The sequence below is a fragment of the Lissotriton helveticus genome, chromosome 5_1 (genome assembly GCF_964261635.1).
Source record: "Lissotriton helveticus chromosome 5_1, aLisHel1.1, whole genome shotgun sequence".
In the NCBI taxonomy this organism is placed as follows: Eukaryota; Metazoa; Chordata; class Amphibia; order Caudata; family Salamandridae; genus Lissotriton; species Lissotriton helveticus.
Window position 1 is genome coordinate 692,064,243 of NC_136065.1, and position 14,949 is coordinate 692,079,191.

The window sequence follows — 14,949 nt, forward strand, 5'->3', positions numbered from 1 at the left end:
GGGCCCAGCATCAGGGCAACCTATCCGACCATGTCCTGATCTCGGAGGGCACTGCGAGACAGTTGCAGTGGTGGCTTACGGACCGCGATTGGGTCAGAGGCAGATCCCTCTCCCTTCCCCAACCGGAGCACGTGGTTGTGACGGACGCGTCCCTCCAGGGCTGGGGTGGCCACTTGGGAGAGGCGGAGATCAGAGGCATCTGGTCTCCGGCGGAGTCCCGGCTCCATATCAACTTGTTGGAGCTGCGGGCGATTCGCCTAGCACCGAAGGCATTCCTCCCCTTTGTCAACGGGAGTGTAGTGCAGGTGTTCACGGACAACACCACCGCCATGTGGTACTGCAACAAACAGGGCGGTGTGGGGTCGTGGACCCTTTGCCAGGAGGCTCTGCGTCTCTGGCAATGGCTGGAACGTCAGGGCGTGACTCTGACGGTTCAACACCTGGCAGGTTCTCTGAACGCCAGGGCGGACGAACTCAGCCGTCGGTGCTCGGGTGATCTGAAAGAAACAGGTTAGTATTAGATTCCTTACCTTAGAATATCCCGAGGCGTCAGTCTGGATCCGGAAACTTTTGCGTAGCAGTACCCCTGCGCGTCGGTAGGTGTCGTCTGCAGGCGTCCCCTGCGGCTCCGCGTCGTCGGCGTCGTGCGCCGTGATGACGTCGCTGGAGTATATAGACGCCGCCTCCGCGCGCTGACGTCAGTTCTTCTTTTTTCCGCGCCAGTTAGCGCAGATCCGAAGAGCAGTACTCTGGTCTTTTGACCAAGTGTTTGTAAAACTAATTCTTTCTACGGTGCCGGTAGGATGCCTGGGTTTAAGAGTTGCGACGAGTGCGACCGCATGATGTCGGTCACCGACCACCATCGACTCTGCCTCCGGTGTCTGGGCGCGGACCACGACGTGGAGTCCTGCGTCGACTGTCGGGCCTTGACTGGAAAAGCTAGGCGGGAGCGGTCCCGCAAGCTTCTCGAGCTCCGGGTGTCGGCCCCGCGTCGAGAGCGGTCCCGGTCCGGTCGGAGGTCGAGGGAGCGGTCGAGGGAACGATCGCGGAGCCGCCATGGGCGCTCCGGGAGTCGCCACCATTCCTCCGGCTCGTCAGGTAAGCACAAGAAGTCGGGGCGTCGCCATCGCACCCCCGACTCCCCCCGACGCCCGCGTGATGCGGCCGGGGGCTCGGGTGACCGCGGCCCCGCGTGGGTCGCCGACGCCGTCTACCCCATACCCGTCGGTCCCTGGGGAAGGCGCGTCGCGTGAGGAGATCGAGGCCTTCCTCATTGCTATGAGGGCGAGGTCTCCTCCGGCGGGGCCTTCGGCGCCTGCGGGCCCGTCGGTCCCGTCTGGGGGCCCGAGCGGTTCGGGTGCTCCTGCCCCGGCGCCGCCGGTGGCTCCGGCCCCGGCGCCGCTGGTTCCCTCTGGTTCGTCGCCGGCTGGTCTCCCGGCCTCTCCGGCGTCGGTTCCTGTGGGCCAACCCGTGGTACCGCCCCCGCGTGGTGCAGCGACTCCGCCGTCGGCTCCGGCCGGCGTCGGGTCCCCGACGCCGCGCGGCGCCACCCCCCTTTCCTCCCCGACTCCGGACTCGGAGTCGGACCGGCGTCGGCCGACGCCGGATCCGACGCCGATGGGGCCCGTTGACCCCGATGTCTATATCGTCGACCCAGAATATGGGTATGATGAAGATGAGTATGGAGAGGGTTGGGAGGGGTCTGAGGACCCTCTATCCCGTGCCTGCCAGTATGATGTGGACTAGGTAGGTGATCTGGGTGATGCCAGTGGCCTGGACGAGTCGCCCAACCCTGGGTTTGTCTCTCCGTCCCCTGTGGCGTCTGAGGCAGGTGCTGCCTATTCGGTGGTCCTGATGAGGGCTGCCAAGGCCTTGCACCTTGAGCTCCCCGTCGCGAAGGTCAAACCGAACATTCTGACCGAAGTGTTTAAACCGCAGTCATGCCCCCAGGAGCCTCTGCTGCCGTTTAATGAGGCCCTGTCGGATGTCCTTTTGGGCACCTGGTCCAGGCCCGCTTCTGGTGCGCCGGTTGACCGGAATGTCGCAAGGCGTCACCGTCCATGCTCGGACGACCCTGCCTTTTTATCCACCCATCCCTCCCCGGAGAGTCTGGTGATCCAGGCCTCCACTTCGCAGTCCGCATTTCCGTCGGCTCCGCCCGATAGGGAATCAAAGCGGTATGACCAATTTGGTAAAAATGTCTTTTCCTCTTTGAGCGCTGGACTGCGGTCTTGTAATACCGCGTGCCTCTTGGGCCGCTACACCCACTCCCTGTGGGATACGGTCGAGGAGTGTCTGCCGCAATGTCCCCAGGAGGTGCGGGACAAGCTCACCCGGGCCTTAGTTGAAGGCCGGGATGCGGCGCGGTACTCGATCCGTTGTGGTCTCGACACGACCGACTCGCTGGGACGGGCGATGTCCACAACGGTGGCGATTCGTCGCCATGCTTGGCTGAGATCTGCCAACTTCTCGCCAGACGTCCAAAATTCACTCATGGACATGCCATTTGATGGCAGTCGCCTGTTTGGTGACAAAGCGGACCACGCGCTGGAGCGCTTCAAGGACTCCAGGGTCACGGCCAAGTCCTTGGGTCTTTCGACCCAGCGCCAGCAGACGGGTTCGTTTCGGCCCTTTCGTGGCCAAGGGAGGGGAGGTCCCACACGTGCTGCCAGCCACGCGACGCAGAACGCTCCCCAGCGCGGTGGCGGCCGTGGTTTCCGCCGTGGTGGCGGTAGAGGCCAGCGGCGTGGTCAGTCCACGCCTCCCTCCGCTGCTGCATCCAAGCCTTCCTAGTCCGAGCTTTCGGGCTCACGTGACGCCAGTGGGTGGCAGGGTTCGCCATCACCACTCCCGCTGGCGCGCGATAACATCGGACAGGTGGGTGCTGCAGCTTGTCCGAAGGGGCTATGCCCTCCCCTTCGAGTCCACTCCTCCAGCCATGCCACCGCAGAACCACCGTGTGTCGGGGGACCACTTGACACTTCTGCAGGAGGAAGTTACGGCCCTCTTGGCCAAGGGGGCCATCGAGCGCGTTCCTGGGCCAGAAGTAGGGTGTGGTTGCTACTCCCACTACTTTCTGGTACCCAAGAAGGACAAGGGAGGCCTGCGTCCTATCTTGGATCTACGGAACGTCAACGGCTTCCTCCGGAAGGAGAAGTTCAAGATGTTGACTTTGGCTCAGGTCTTGGCTGCTCTAGACCCACAAGACTGGATGGTAGCGTTGGACTTGCAGGATGCGTATTTTCACATCCCCGTCCTGCCGGCCCACCGGCGTTACCTGCGGTTCACGGTAGGCCACGAGCACTTTCAGTTTATCGTGCTCCCGTTCGGCCTTACCAGCGCCCCACGGGTGTTCACGAAAGTGATGGCGGTGGTCGCAGCTCATCTGCGCCGGTTAGGGGTTTCAGTCTTCCCCTACCTCGACGACTGGCTGTTGAAGGCGGGCTCGCCCCAGACAGTCGTCCACCACCTTCAGATGACGGCAGACCTCCTGCACGAGCTGGGGTTTTCCATCAATGTGCCGAAATCACACCTGTGTCCCTCTCAAAAGCTCCTTTTCATCGGAGCGGTTCTCGACTCGGCGCAGTTTCGGGTTTATCCTCCGGAACGGCGGGTCCGGGATATTCAGGCTCTGATTCCCATCTTTCAGCCGTTATCCCGGGTTTCGGTCAGGTTGACGCTGCGGCTTCTGGGGCTGATGGCCTCCTGCATCCTTCTGGTGCATCACGCCAGATGGCGGATGCGGGCTCTGCAGTGGGACCTGAAGTTTCAGTGGGCCCAGCATCAGGGCAACCTATCCGACCATGCCTGATCTCGGAGGGCACTGCGAGACAGTTGCAGTGGTGGCTTACGGACCGCGATTGGGTCAGGGGCAGATCCCTCTCCCTTCCCCAACCGGAGCACGTGGTTGTGACGGACGCGTCCCTCCAAGGCTGGGGTGGCCACTTGGGAGAGGCGGAGATCAGAGGCCTCTGGTCTCCGGCGGAGTCCCGGCTCCATATCAACATGTTGGAGCTGCGGGCGATTCGCCTAGCACTGAAGGCATTCCTCCCCTTTGTCAACGGGAGTGTAGTGCAGGTGTTCACGGACAACACCACCGCCATGTGGTACTGCAACAAACAGGGCGGTGTGGGGTCGTGGACCCTTTGCCAGGAGGCTCTGCGCCTCTGGCAATGGCTGGAACGTCAGGGCGTGACTCTGACGGTTCAACACCTGGCAGGTTCTCTGAACGCCAGGGCGGACGAACTCAGCCGTCGGTGCTCGGTGGATCACGAATGGCGTCTGAACTCGGATGTGGCGAGAGGCCTCTTTCAGCAATGGGGAGAGCCTTGGTTAGATCTATTCGCCACAGAAGAGAACGCGCAATGTCATCAGTTCTGCGCGTTGGAGTTTCCAAGACGGCACTCGCTCGGCGACGCCTTTCGGCGCGAGTGGAGTTGCGGTCTGTTGTACGCCTTTCCGCCTATACCACTTCTGCCCAGAGTGCTGAAGAAGATCAGGCGCGACCGGGCCCAAGTTATCCTTGTGGCTCCGGACTGGGCTCGAAGGTACTGGTATCCCGAGCTACTCAGCATGACAGTCGGTCCCTCGATCCGCCTGCCCCTTCAGGAGGACCTTCTGTCGCAGCAGCAGGGGACGGTCCTCCACCCGAACCTGTCCAGTCTCCACCTCCATGCGTGGAGATTGAGCGGCGACAGTTGAGGCCATTTCATTTGACTTGCCTCCTGAAGTCTGTGATGTCATTCTGGCAGCCAGGCGTCCCTCCACAAAGTCGGTATACGCCTGCCGGTGGAACAGATTTGTGGCATGGTGCACAGCAAAGGCTGTGGATCCCCTTTCTGCCCCTCTGTCTGAGGTTCTCCTCTTCCTCCTTTCCCTTGCCCAGCAGGGCTCTGCTCTGGGCACTATCAAGGGCTATCTTTCTGCCCTTTCCGCCTTCTTGAGGCTACCTGATCAGCCATCTTTGTTCAAGTCCCCTATTGTGTTAAGATTCTTGAAGGGCATCACGCACATGTATCCTCCAACTCCGTTCGTGATGCCTCAGTGGGACTTGAACCTGGTTTTGACTTTCCTGATGTGCGCTCCCTTTGAGCCCCTTCATTCCTGTCCTCTCCGTCTTCTCACCTTAAAGACGGCCTTCCTGGTAGCCATCACCTCTGCCAGGAGAGTGAGTGAGCTCCAGGCTCTTTCTATTCAACCTCCTTTCTTGTCTGTTCATCCTGATAAGGTGGTTCTTCGGACTAGACCTTCTTTCCTGCCCAAGGTAGTCTCTGCTTTTCACATTGGGCAGTCCATCACCTTGCCCTCCTTCTTCCCGCCTCCGCATCCTTCAAAGGATGAAGAGCGGCTCCATCGTCTGGACCCAAAACGTGCGCTTTCATTCTATATGGATCGCACACGCCAGTTCCGGGTGGATGACCAACTGTTTGTTGGCTACGTGGGTGAGAAGAAGGGAAGGGCGGTACAGAAACGGACCATCTCTCGGTGGGTCGTCCTGTGCATCAAAGCATGCTACTCTTTGGCTCGGAAGGAGCCTCCTGTTGGGCTGAGGGCCCATTCCACTCGGGCCACGGCGGCTACTACTGCCCTGGGCCGGGGAGTCCCTTTGCAGGACATTTGCCAGGCGGCCACGTGGGCCTCGCTGCACACCTTTGCGAGGCACTACTGCCTGGACAGTCAAGTCCGGAGGGATGGCTTCTTTGGCCGTTCGGTCCTCCAGGACTTTCTGGTGTAGGTTGTATTGGTTCGCAGACCCACCACCGGGGTTGGTATTGCTGGGGTATCTATTCTAAGGTAAGGAATCTAATACTAACCTGTTTCTTTCAGATGAACAAGTTACTTACCTTCGGTAACGATATATCTGTAAGAAACAGTAGTTAGTATTAGATTCCTTACCGCCCCACCCATCCTCCCCGTTCTGCGAACTGATACCTAGGGTTAAGGACATCCCTTTCAGGGCCCTAGTTTTCAAATGGCACCAGTGTTGGTTCTCACATGGCTCTGCGTGTTCTGGCGCGGAAAAGCTGTGTGCAAAGAACTGACGTCAGCGCGCGGAGGCGGCGTCTATATACTCCAGCGACGTCATCACGGCGCACGACGCCGACGACGCGGAGCCGCAGGGGACGCCTGCAGACGACGCCTACCGACGCGCAGGGGTACTGCTACGCAAAAGTTTCCGGATCCAGACTGACGCCTGGGGATATTCTAAGGTAAGGAATCTAATACTAACTACTGTTTCTTACAGATATATCGTTACCGAAGGTAAGTAACTTGTTCTTCACCAATAACGCCTCGGGTGAGGTCTTGTATTGCCTGTCACTAGGCTTCATAGGGGACAAGGCCCAGACCGGTGGGCGCCCCTTTGGCAAGGTGGTGAGTGCTTATATTAGTTGCTGCCAGCAGGTGTCCCCTGAGGCTCGAACCCAGTTAATTGCGGTATTACCCTACCTCCTTTGAATTCAGCTGCCACCCAGCTTTCCTATTCATACGGCCCTGCCCAGGCCTGTAAGGCTGCCATTCCTGTACCTTTCCCTACCTACTTCCAGTCATGGAATATTACAACGAATATCCTGAGGAGGAGGATCCCCTTGCAGAGATGCCCTGGGGGGATGCCTTTCACGACGCTGTCGATTCCTCCATTTATCAGGCTCTTGGCCAGGTTATATCTCCCTTGGAAGACAGACTATCCCGCTAGATTAATGATGCATTCTCGCGCCCTGAACAGCGCATTGGGGCTTCATCAACGCCAGTTGCCCCTCCTGTCTCCGTCCTGATTGGTTCCCCTCCGGCCAAACGTGCCCGGGTTCCTAGGGTCGATTCAGACGCTTTTGAGCTCCCACGTTGGGGTTTTTTGGATAGTCGGGCAGTACAACCGACCACGCCTCACGCCTCTCCCCCCTCCCCCTCCCCCTCCCTCAAACTCCCAGCCTAAGGATCCGAAAACTCTGGTGATCCTGACACGGACCCAGGTCCTTCTGGGTCTTGGCCTCCCCCCCCCGCCCAGCAGTTCCCCCTCCGGTCACCTCGGACATGTTGGAACCAAACGATATTGTTCATCCGCGCTCTTCGGAGTGGGTCCCAGGGGAGAAGGTGGCCGCTTATGTGGCAGAGCACATTCGCCGTCCTTTGAAAAAGGAGGCCCGGAATTGTTTGCGGGCGGAATGTCCCCGTCCTTCCTTGGAGGGTAAAGTAGCCCTTACCACGGAGATTGACCCCAGGATGCATACTTTCTTTCAGAAGTTTATTCGCGATCCAAAAAAGGGGATCAATAGGTCCTGGAGAGCTTGCCAGGACAAGCTTCTGGATGCCCTCGGCCCAGCTGCAAAGATCTTGGACATGGCCGAGGAGGCCAAGGAGTCCGGCTCCACTATTTCCCTTGACATCCTCTCTAACTGGGCTCAACTAGTTGTTATATTCTTGGGCAATGCCAATTGTGCCCTCTCCACAGAGCGCCGCCGGTCGCTTCTCATAAAGATCAACCCGAAGTTGAGTGACCTCGCGGACACTGAGGCTGGGGCCGTGGCTCAAGGAGGTCTGTTTAGTGAGCACTTCGTGAAGGAGCTCGGCAAATTCATGAACACCTTTACTTCCCTGGATAGGGCACAGTCCGCAATTCGCAAGGTTTTTCCCTGTGTTTTTCACTGGGCCGGCTGAGGCAGGGGTCGCTCTGCCGGTGGAGGTCACCAGCAGGGTAACCAGAAAGGCTCCAGACAACAGCAGGACCAGTCCCGCTTCGGAAACTTCTATCCTACGAGAGGATGCAGAGGCAAAGGAAGCGGATTCTGTTGAGGTGCCTCCAATTCAAACCCCTCGTCATAAATAGGGGGGCGGTTGGCAAGTTGCTTCCATGCTTGGTTGTCTCTCACTCATGTTGCGTGGGTTCTCCAGACGGTCCGGGAGTTTCAAATAGAATTCATGGGGTCCCCAGTGCAACCCCCCCCCCCCCCTCGTCCCATTCAGCTTCAAATGCCGCCCTTGTGGACGCAGAGGTCGCCTCGCTTCTGCACAAGGGCGCCATCTTCCTCTGTCTGCCACCCGGAAGCGTTTTTGAGCAATATTTTCCTAGTAGACAAGACGGACGGCGGCAAGAGGCCTGTCATAAACGTAAGCGAATTCAACTAATGGCTGGTTTACCGCCATTTCAAAATGGAGGGCATTCACCTCCTTCGAGATGTATCACGCTCCGGCGACTGGATGGTCCGCTTGGACCTCAAGGATGCTTATTTGGTGGTCCCCATTTTTCCTCCACACAGGAAGTTCCTGCAGTTCACGTTGGGAGGCCGCGTGTACGAGTTCACCTCCCTCCCACTCGGCCTCTCGTCGGCGCCTTGGTGTTTTACAAAGGTCCTCAAGCCGGCGGTGGAGTTTTTGAGGGCCATAGGGGTCAAAATAATTGTGTATTTAGACGACCTCCTCTTGATGGCTTTGTGCCCTCGTCGCCTGGAGGCTCAGCTTCAGATGGCTGTTGCCCTCCTACAAAGCCTAGGTTTTGTGATCAACAGGGACAAGTCCTTGTTACAGCCAACCCAGTCTCTTACCTTCTTGGGGTTCGTCATCGACTTAACGTCATCTACTCTCAGCCTCCCGGCCAGGAAAATTTCCAAGATCCGTCACGAGTTGCGTTGTGTTCTGGCCACCCACCAAGTATCCCTCCGTCAGATTGCGCGGGTGGTGTGCCTTTTTTGTTGGCCTCGATTCAGGCCATCTTTCCGGGGCCCCTGCATTACAGGGCTCTGCAGCGCCTCAAAGCGTACTTCCTCCGGAAGGGGTACCCTTACTCTCACAAGGTTGCCCTGACTCCCGAAGTGAGAGCCGAGATTCGATGGTGGTTAGACCATATGGAGGCCTGGAACAGGCACGCGATCTTCGCCTCTACCCCAGATCTTGTGATCGAGTCCGATGCCAGCAGGCTCGGCTGGGGTGCGCGCTGCGGAGATTTGTCCACAGGAGGTTTGTGGTCTCCAGAAGAACAGAAATTACACATAAACTGTCTGGAGCTTCTGGCAGGTTCCTTTGCCGTATGGTGTTGGACGAGAGACTTAGTGCAGTCCTGCGTCCTCCTGAAGATGGACAACGTTTCGGCGGTCCGGTATGTGAACCACATGGGGGCACCAAATCAAAACCCATCTCGGATCTAGCGGCAAGTTTTAAGCAGTATTGCCTGGACAGTCAGATCTCGGTAATGGCAGAGTACCTGCCGGGTCGGGACAACTTCGAGGCGGACTTCCAGTCACGCCACTTCCAGGACTCCAGCATGTGGATGCTGGACTGAACCGTCTTTGCAGCCTTGAGCGATCATTAGGGTCCGTTATCAGCGGATTTGTTTGTGTCCCGTCTGGACCACCAGACCCCCCGGTTCTTCAGCTGGAGGCCGGACCCCTCGGCTGCGGCCACAGATGCTTTTCTCCAGGATTGGAGTCTGGAACAGGGGTACGCGTTTCCTCCATTTGCGATGATAATGCGCTCTTCGGCTCAGATTCACAGGCAGGGGGCGGATCTGGTTTTGATTTCCCCCCTGTGGAGGTCGGAAGTGTGGTTTCCAGTTCTTCTGGAACTTTCTTGGGATTTTCCAATCCTACTCCTCCAGTTTCCAGCTCTGCTCACGAATCCGGAAGGGAATCCTCACCCGCTGGTGTTAGCGGGCTCTCTGTTTCTCATGGCATGGCGGATTTCCGGGGCAGATGGGAAACCCCGGGCCTTTCGAGAGAGGCTGAGGACCTCATTTCCAAAGCCTGGGTGGACAGTACAGTTAAATGATACCGGTCCACATGGGGCAGATGGTCCTGTTGGTGTCTGCGACGGGGTTACGATCCCTTGGTCGCCGACGTTGTTGCCGTGGTGAATTTCTTGGCGCAGCTAGCTTCTGATGGCCTTTCTTACCGATCCAAAAATAGATTTAGGTCAGCGATTTCCTCTGGTCATGTTCAAGTCAATGGGACCCCGGTTGGGGAACACCCCCTGGTTTGCAAGCTCTTACGGGGTGTGCGACTGTCCTTGCCCCTGAGCCTCGTTACTACTCCCTCTGGGATGTCAATCAGGTTCTGAACCTTTTTCTATCCTGGCAACCTAACCGGTTTCTGTCTCGGAAGGAGCTTCCTGCAAAATTAGCTATGCTCCTCTGCCTGATTTTGTGCCGACATGTCTCTGATGTCCAGGCCTTGGACATTACTGGAAGGATTTTCTCTCCTGAGGGAGTAACCTTTACCCTTCTGCGACGCACTAAATGTCATACCAGAGTTATTTCGTACCTGGCGTTTCCAGACTCGCCGAAGTTGTGCGTGGTTAAATGTCTCAAGGCGTATGAAGAAATGACGGAGGAATTCCGTCCCCCTGGAGAGCGTCCGCTTCTTATATCGCTCCGGAAGCCCTTTAAGGCAGTTTCCTCACCCACGATTGCCAGATGGGTTAGGTGGGTTATGCAGGAGGCTGGCATAAGTTTGCGGCATTTTGGTGCACACTCTTCTCGCGGAGCAAAGGACTCGAAGGCATTTGGATTGGGCGCACGCCTGGAAGATATCCTTAATGCAGCAGATTGGTCTTCGGACCTACCTTTAAGAGGTTCTACTTCAAACCAGTTCTAAATATGGCGCAACTGGTTGTGGGCAAGCTTTGAACCAGCATAATCCTCGCCTCCAGTCCTGACATAGAATGAAAAATTTCCTAGCTAACGTAACGGAAAGTTTCAATTCTATTAAGGACTCTGAGGCGAGGATTATCCCGCCCATCGCTCCAGGAGGAGATCCCTCCCCGTAAGGTAGTAAGTAACAGTTTTCCATGGAATATGTTTCTGCATGTTGATTGTAACTGGTTTACTCTGTAATGAGTTGGCTCTGTGTTCTCTGGGTAACGTGTCCCTGTTCTCTACAGGTTCTGATGCCCAAAAGCAAGATGTCTGAAGAGTGCGGACCAGCTGTTGTTGTGCTCAGAAAGAGGAAAAATTGACACTAGCAAAGGACTATGTTGGGCTGGTTCCCCCTGTTTGGACATTGTCTCTGTTCATGATTGGTTGTTGTCATGATTGTTTCTTTGACTACGTTTTCCCTATGGTTTATGGGAAAAGTAGTTTTTTGTTACCTTCGTGCTGCTTATGGAGTAAAAGTGAAGTAAGAAGGCATAATCCTCGCCTCCGAGTCCTTAATAGAATTGAAACTTTCTGTTACGTTAGCTAGGAAAAATTTTCATTTTCTACACATATTAATGAACAGGTAGATATGAAACAAGGGTTATATATCTCTGCCCAAAATATTTACATTTGCTTCCAGTCAAAAATAACAATGGCTTCTGTAGGATCGAAAAAAGAAAAGATGTCTTGAGCCTCGTGTGTAAAGGTGTAGTAGTATGAGAAGTCAATTGAAACAAGTATCCATGGGAGTGGATTGTCTCAAATCCCCGACCTTACCCCAATCGTTGTTAGCTTATTCCTAACACAAACAACTCTTTTCTTTGCTTCGTTTCAAAATGTTTTTAGTGTATAAATATGATGTACCATATATTCCAATGTGCTTTTCAGAACAAAGACCTCAAGCTAATTTATTACCACAGGTGAGCTCTGATTTTTAAAAAACAATTAAAAAAAACCACAATTCCAAAGGAAATATTTGTAATTAAAATAATTCTTGCTGACGCCTCTGCTGCATAGTCAGTGACTCGTGCCCATTACCTTTTATTCTCTTCAAAGTCCAGTTGTAAATCTTATTTGATTCTTATAGCATATTTCACTACTTATAGACGGGAAATCGAAGTTGGGCTTAGCATTTGTTAATCTGCTACTTTTTGAAAAGGGATTTTTCCAATCATCTTGAAGAAACGACTTACTACGATACTGTGCAAACCAGTCTACTGAGACACTGCGTAGTTTCTCTTAACACTCAAATGTCTAGTCAGATGTTACCTGTGGTCAGTAGAAATGTTGTAGCAATGAGGGTGTGTTTGCTTTGTACGTGATTATTAATGTTATGCTGCTGGTTTTTGCAACATAAAGTAAACATTATAAGTTTCCTCTTTTTTGCAGTAGTTCACGTTTAAGCCGGTTTGGTTTTTCTAGGCACCTTGCTGTCCTTGTAATTTCCTAAGATTTCCATGAAGCTTCTTCAACCTACTACCTACACGTTTTTGACACTTGTGTGTCAGCTGTGTATACTTGTGTTGTACATTATTTTTTGTTTTAATAATGTTTTCTTTTTCTTGGAGACATGTAATTTTTCGTAGAGGTTTTCTGGCTTTATCATTTAAATAAAATGAGTGCCTTTTTGCAGATTGTAGAGATGTAAAAGTGTTGATGGTTAGATCTTTTTGGTCCATCTAGCTACCAAAAAGCACTTCATAACAGTTGTGAAGTCACGGTTAATTACCAACATAAAGGCTCATCAGAAACCTAATGCAACAGTGAAGGCTATCTTTTAACAAAGGGAATACGGCACAGACTGCTGCCCTTAGAAGGGATAATCAATCTACATCTCATCGTGTTCCTGGTGCTCAACAGTATATATGCTTACATTTAAACTTGAATGCCCATTGTTTAGAACTTAAAGCTAGAGATCTAGCATGTGTGTGTTCTGGGTTTCTTTTTGCACAGGAATCTACCAGCGATACCCCCATTTTGTCTGATAGACTGAGCCGTCTAATTTGACCTTGTTCATATATTCATAACTTGTGGATTTAATTTTGCACTTCTCCGGAAGGGTATTTAAATAGATTTTCCTATCTCACCAAACTTTCAGGAAATACAGTTTTCACTGATAATTTGCTCCAGTTTTTATGGTACCCTATCATGACTCCTGGCCCAGGCCAATTAAGAGCAATCTCATGTATTGTGGATAGCTATAATTACCTTTTATCTTCAACATTATTTTACTGCTTTTGCGCATTCTACTTAATGGTAGTGAACATTCAAACAAGCAAATGTATAAAAGTTTTGATTGGCTAACCTTGTTTTCTGATGTTTGAAATTGCTACCTACGTTTGAAACTTTTTTTCTCAAGCATCTTCTGCTTGTATGATTTGGTAATTCAGTCGGCAATTTGGTTATTGTGGGTGGATAGAACGGTCAATGGCGAACTCTCACCAGCAGGTCCCACAACAAAATTGTCACTGTAAGCACTCAAATGTATAACATAAATTACATATAAAATAAAGGAGGCCCCCTTATCTTCTTATTCTGGGACCAGGGGAATAGTGATAGGAAACGCAGAGGGTCCCACTAGCTAACCACAAAGGTGGTTGTTTTTAATCTGTTGGTGCCCCAACTTGCTTTCAACGATACCAATCTCACAATATGAGATTGGTATCGTTGAAAGCAAGTTGGGGCACCAACAGATTAATAACAACCACCTTTGTGGTTAGCTAGTGGGACCCTCTGTGTTTCCTAACATAAATTACATACAGCGGTTTTTGTAAATGGGAGTAATGCCTTTCTGGCACATTGCTTCACTCGTTCATGCAAATGTTTTTCTCTTGATTACTTGACCCTTGCTGTATCCTGGTTGTGTATTTGTTCTAGGACCTATATCTCAAACAGAAGAGGTAGTTTTGAGGAAATGTATCTGTTCAGATCCTCCGATTTCCTAAGGTGACCAGGGAAAAATATGTAAGTGAATGGATGCTAAAGTCCAAGCTAAAGCAGAATTAGGAGTCCATGTGTTTTTGGTTTTCCAGCGATGTTGTAGGAGACCACAGCATTCAGGAACCTGCATTATTGTGGTACAAAAACGTGTCTTTTGTTCCTCTTCCATGCTCTGCACACCCTGCTCCATGCACTTCACAGCTGTAGCCATGTTTACGCACCTTCTCCCTCACACTAAATATCCTCACCTATGCTCTGTATAGTGGAGGGAGCACATTTCTGCCCATGGATTGGTGGATAAATTGAACACACCCCTTAAGTCTTGGGGCAAAACAAGACTCGCATAAGGAGGGGTAGTTCTTCTTTGGGGGAGCTGTAAAAAGAGATCACAAAGAGAATAACACACTGAACCTCCTGCTTTGCGACTCATGACAATTGTCTGTTGGTAGATGAAATCTCTGTCCTGCTTTAAATCGCAATTACTCCCTTTGCAAAGCCTTGTTCAAGAGAGAAACCACACGATTTGATGGCCAACACACAGCCACAAAAGCTCTGACCGTAAATTGAGTCATTATTGTCCGCAACTTCTTTCATCTCCTGGATCTGAAAAATGCAAGAGCATTGTGGAATGTCTGCAGAGACCCAGCAAAGATCCCAACTAGAAATCCAGAAGCTGGGGCACCAGACCTTCTAATTTACATACTCCTTACTAATAAGTACCAAACCACAGAAACCCCTAAATAACCAAATGTGTAGATCATATGCTAGCTGTATGTGTGTTAAAAGAAGTTCCTTGGATCCAGAGGCAGTATCGGGAGGTTAGATTATACACCTCCCCAGTGGTTAGGGCAACTCTTATAGTGTTTGATCAGATGAGTGCACGGTTTGGGTTATCATTGTTTTTACCCTTCACATTATTGTTGGAAAAACCCAGACTTTTTACCAGGAATTGAGAGACATTGAAGGGGTATGGGGTTTGGTGCTTCACAATAAAGGATGTGTTAACAGGAGGGATTGTGAAGACTTGAGAGCTAGCAAATAAATATTTCCATGTCTATAAAAACAATCAATTCCGACATCTTCGGATCACAAGTTGTTTCTATAACTCCTTTTAAATGAAAGGGCTGCTAAAAAAGTCAACTTCTTCATAAAGCTGCCCCTAGACAAGAATGACAAACAGAATTTAGAACTCGCACACAAAAAATTCTCACTTTATGGTGTGAATACTCAGTGTTCGTCAAAGTGTGGGTCAAAGAATTAGGAATAGTTTTAGTGAAGTGCTGCATTGCTACGAATGGCCAGTCTAAAAATCTGTATAGGTGGCACGGTATCTTGCAGAAATTGCACATAATTGAGATCAGGGTCAAAATGGATAATGAGACAACAGG

General features: G+C 52.4%; 1 protein-coding gene across 2 annotated transcripts in view; it reads left to right on the forward strand.

Moving 5' to 3' along the window:
• Positions 1–14,949, forward strand: part of MCU (mitochondrial calcium uniporter) — a 786,648-nt gene that overhangs the window by 601,941 nt on the left and 169,758 nt on the right. The gene's annotated exons all lie outside the window — the stretch shown is intronic.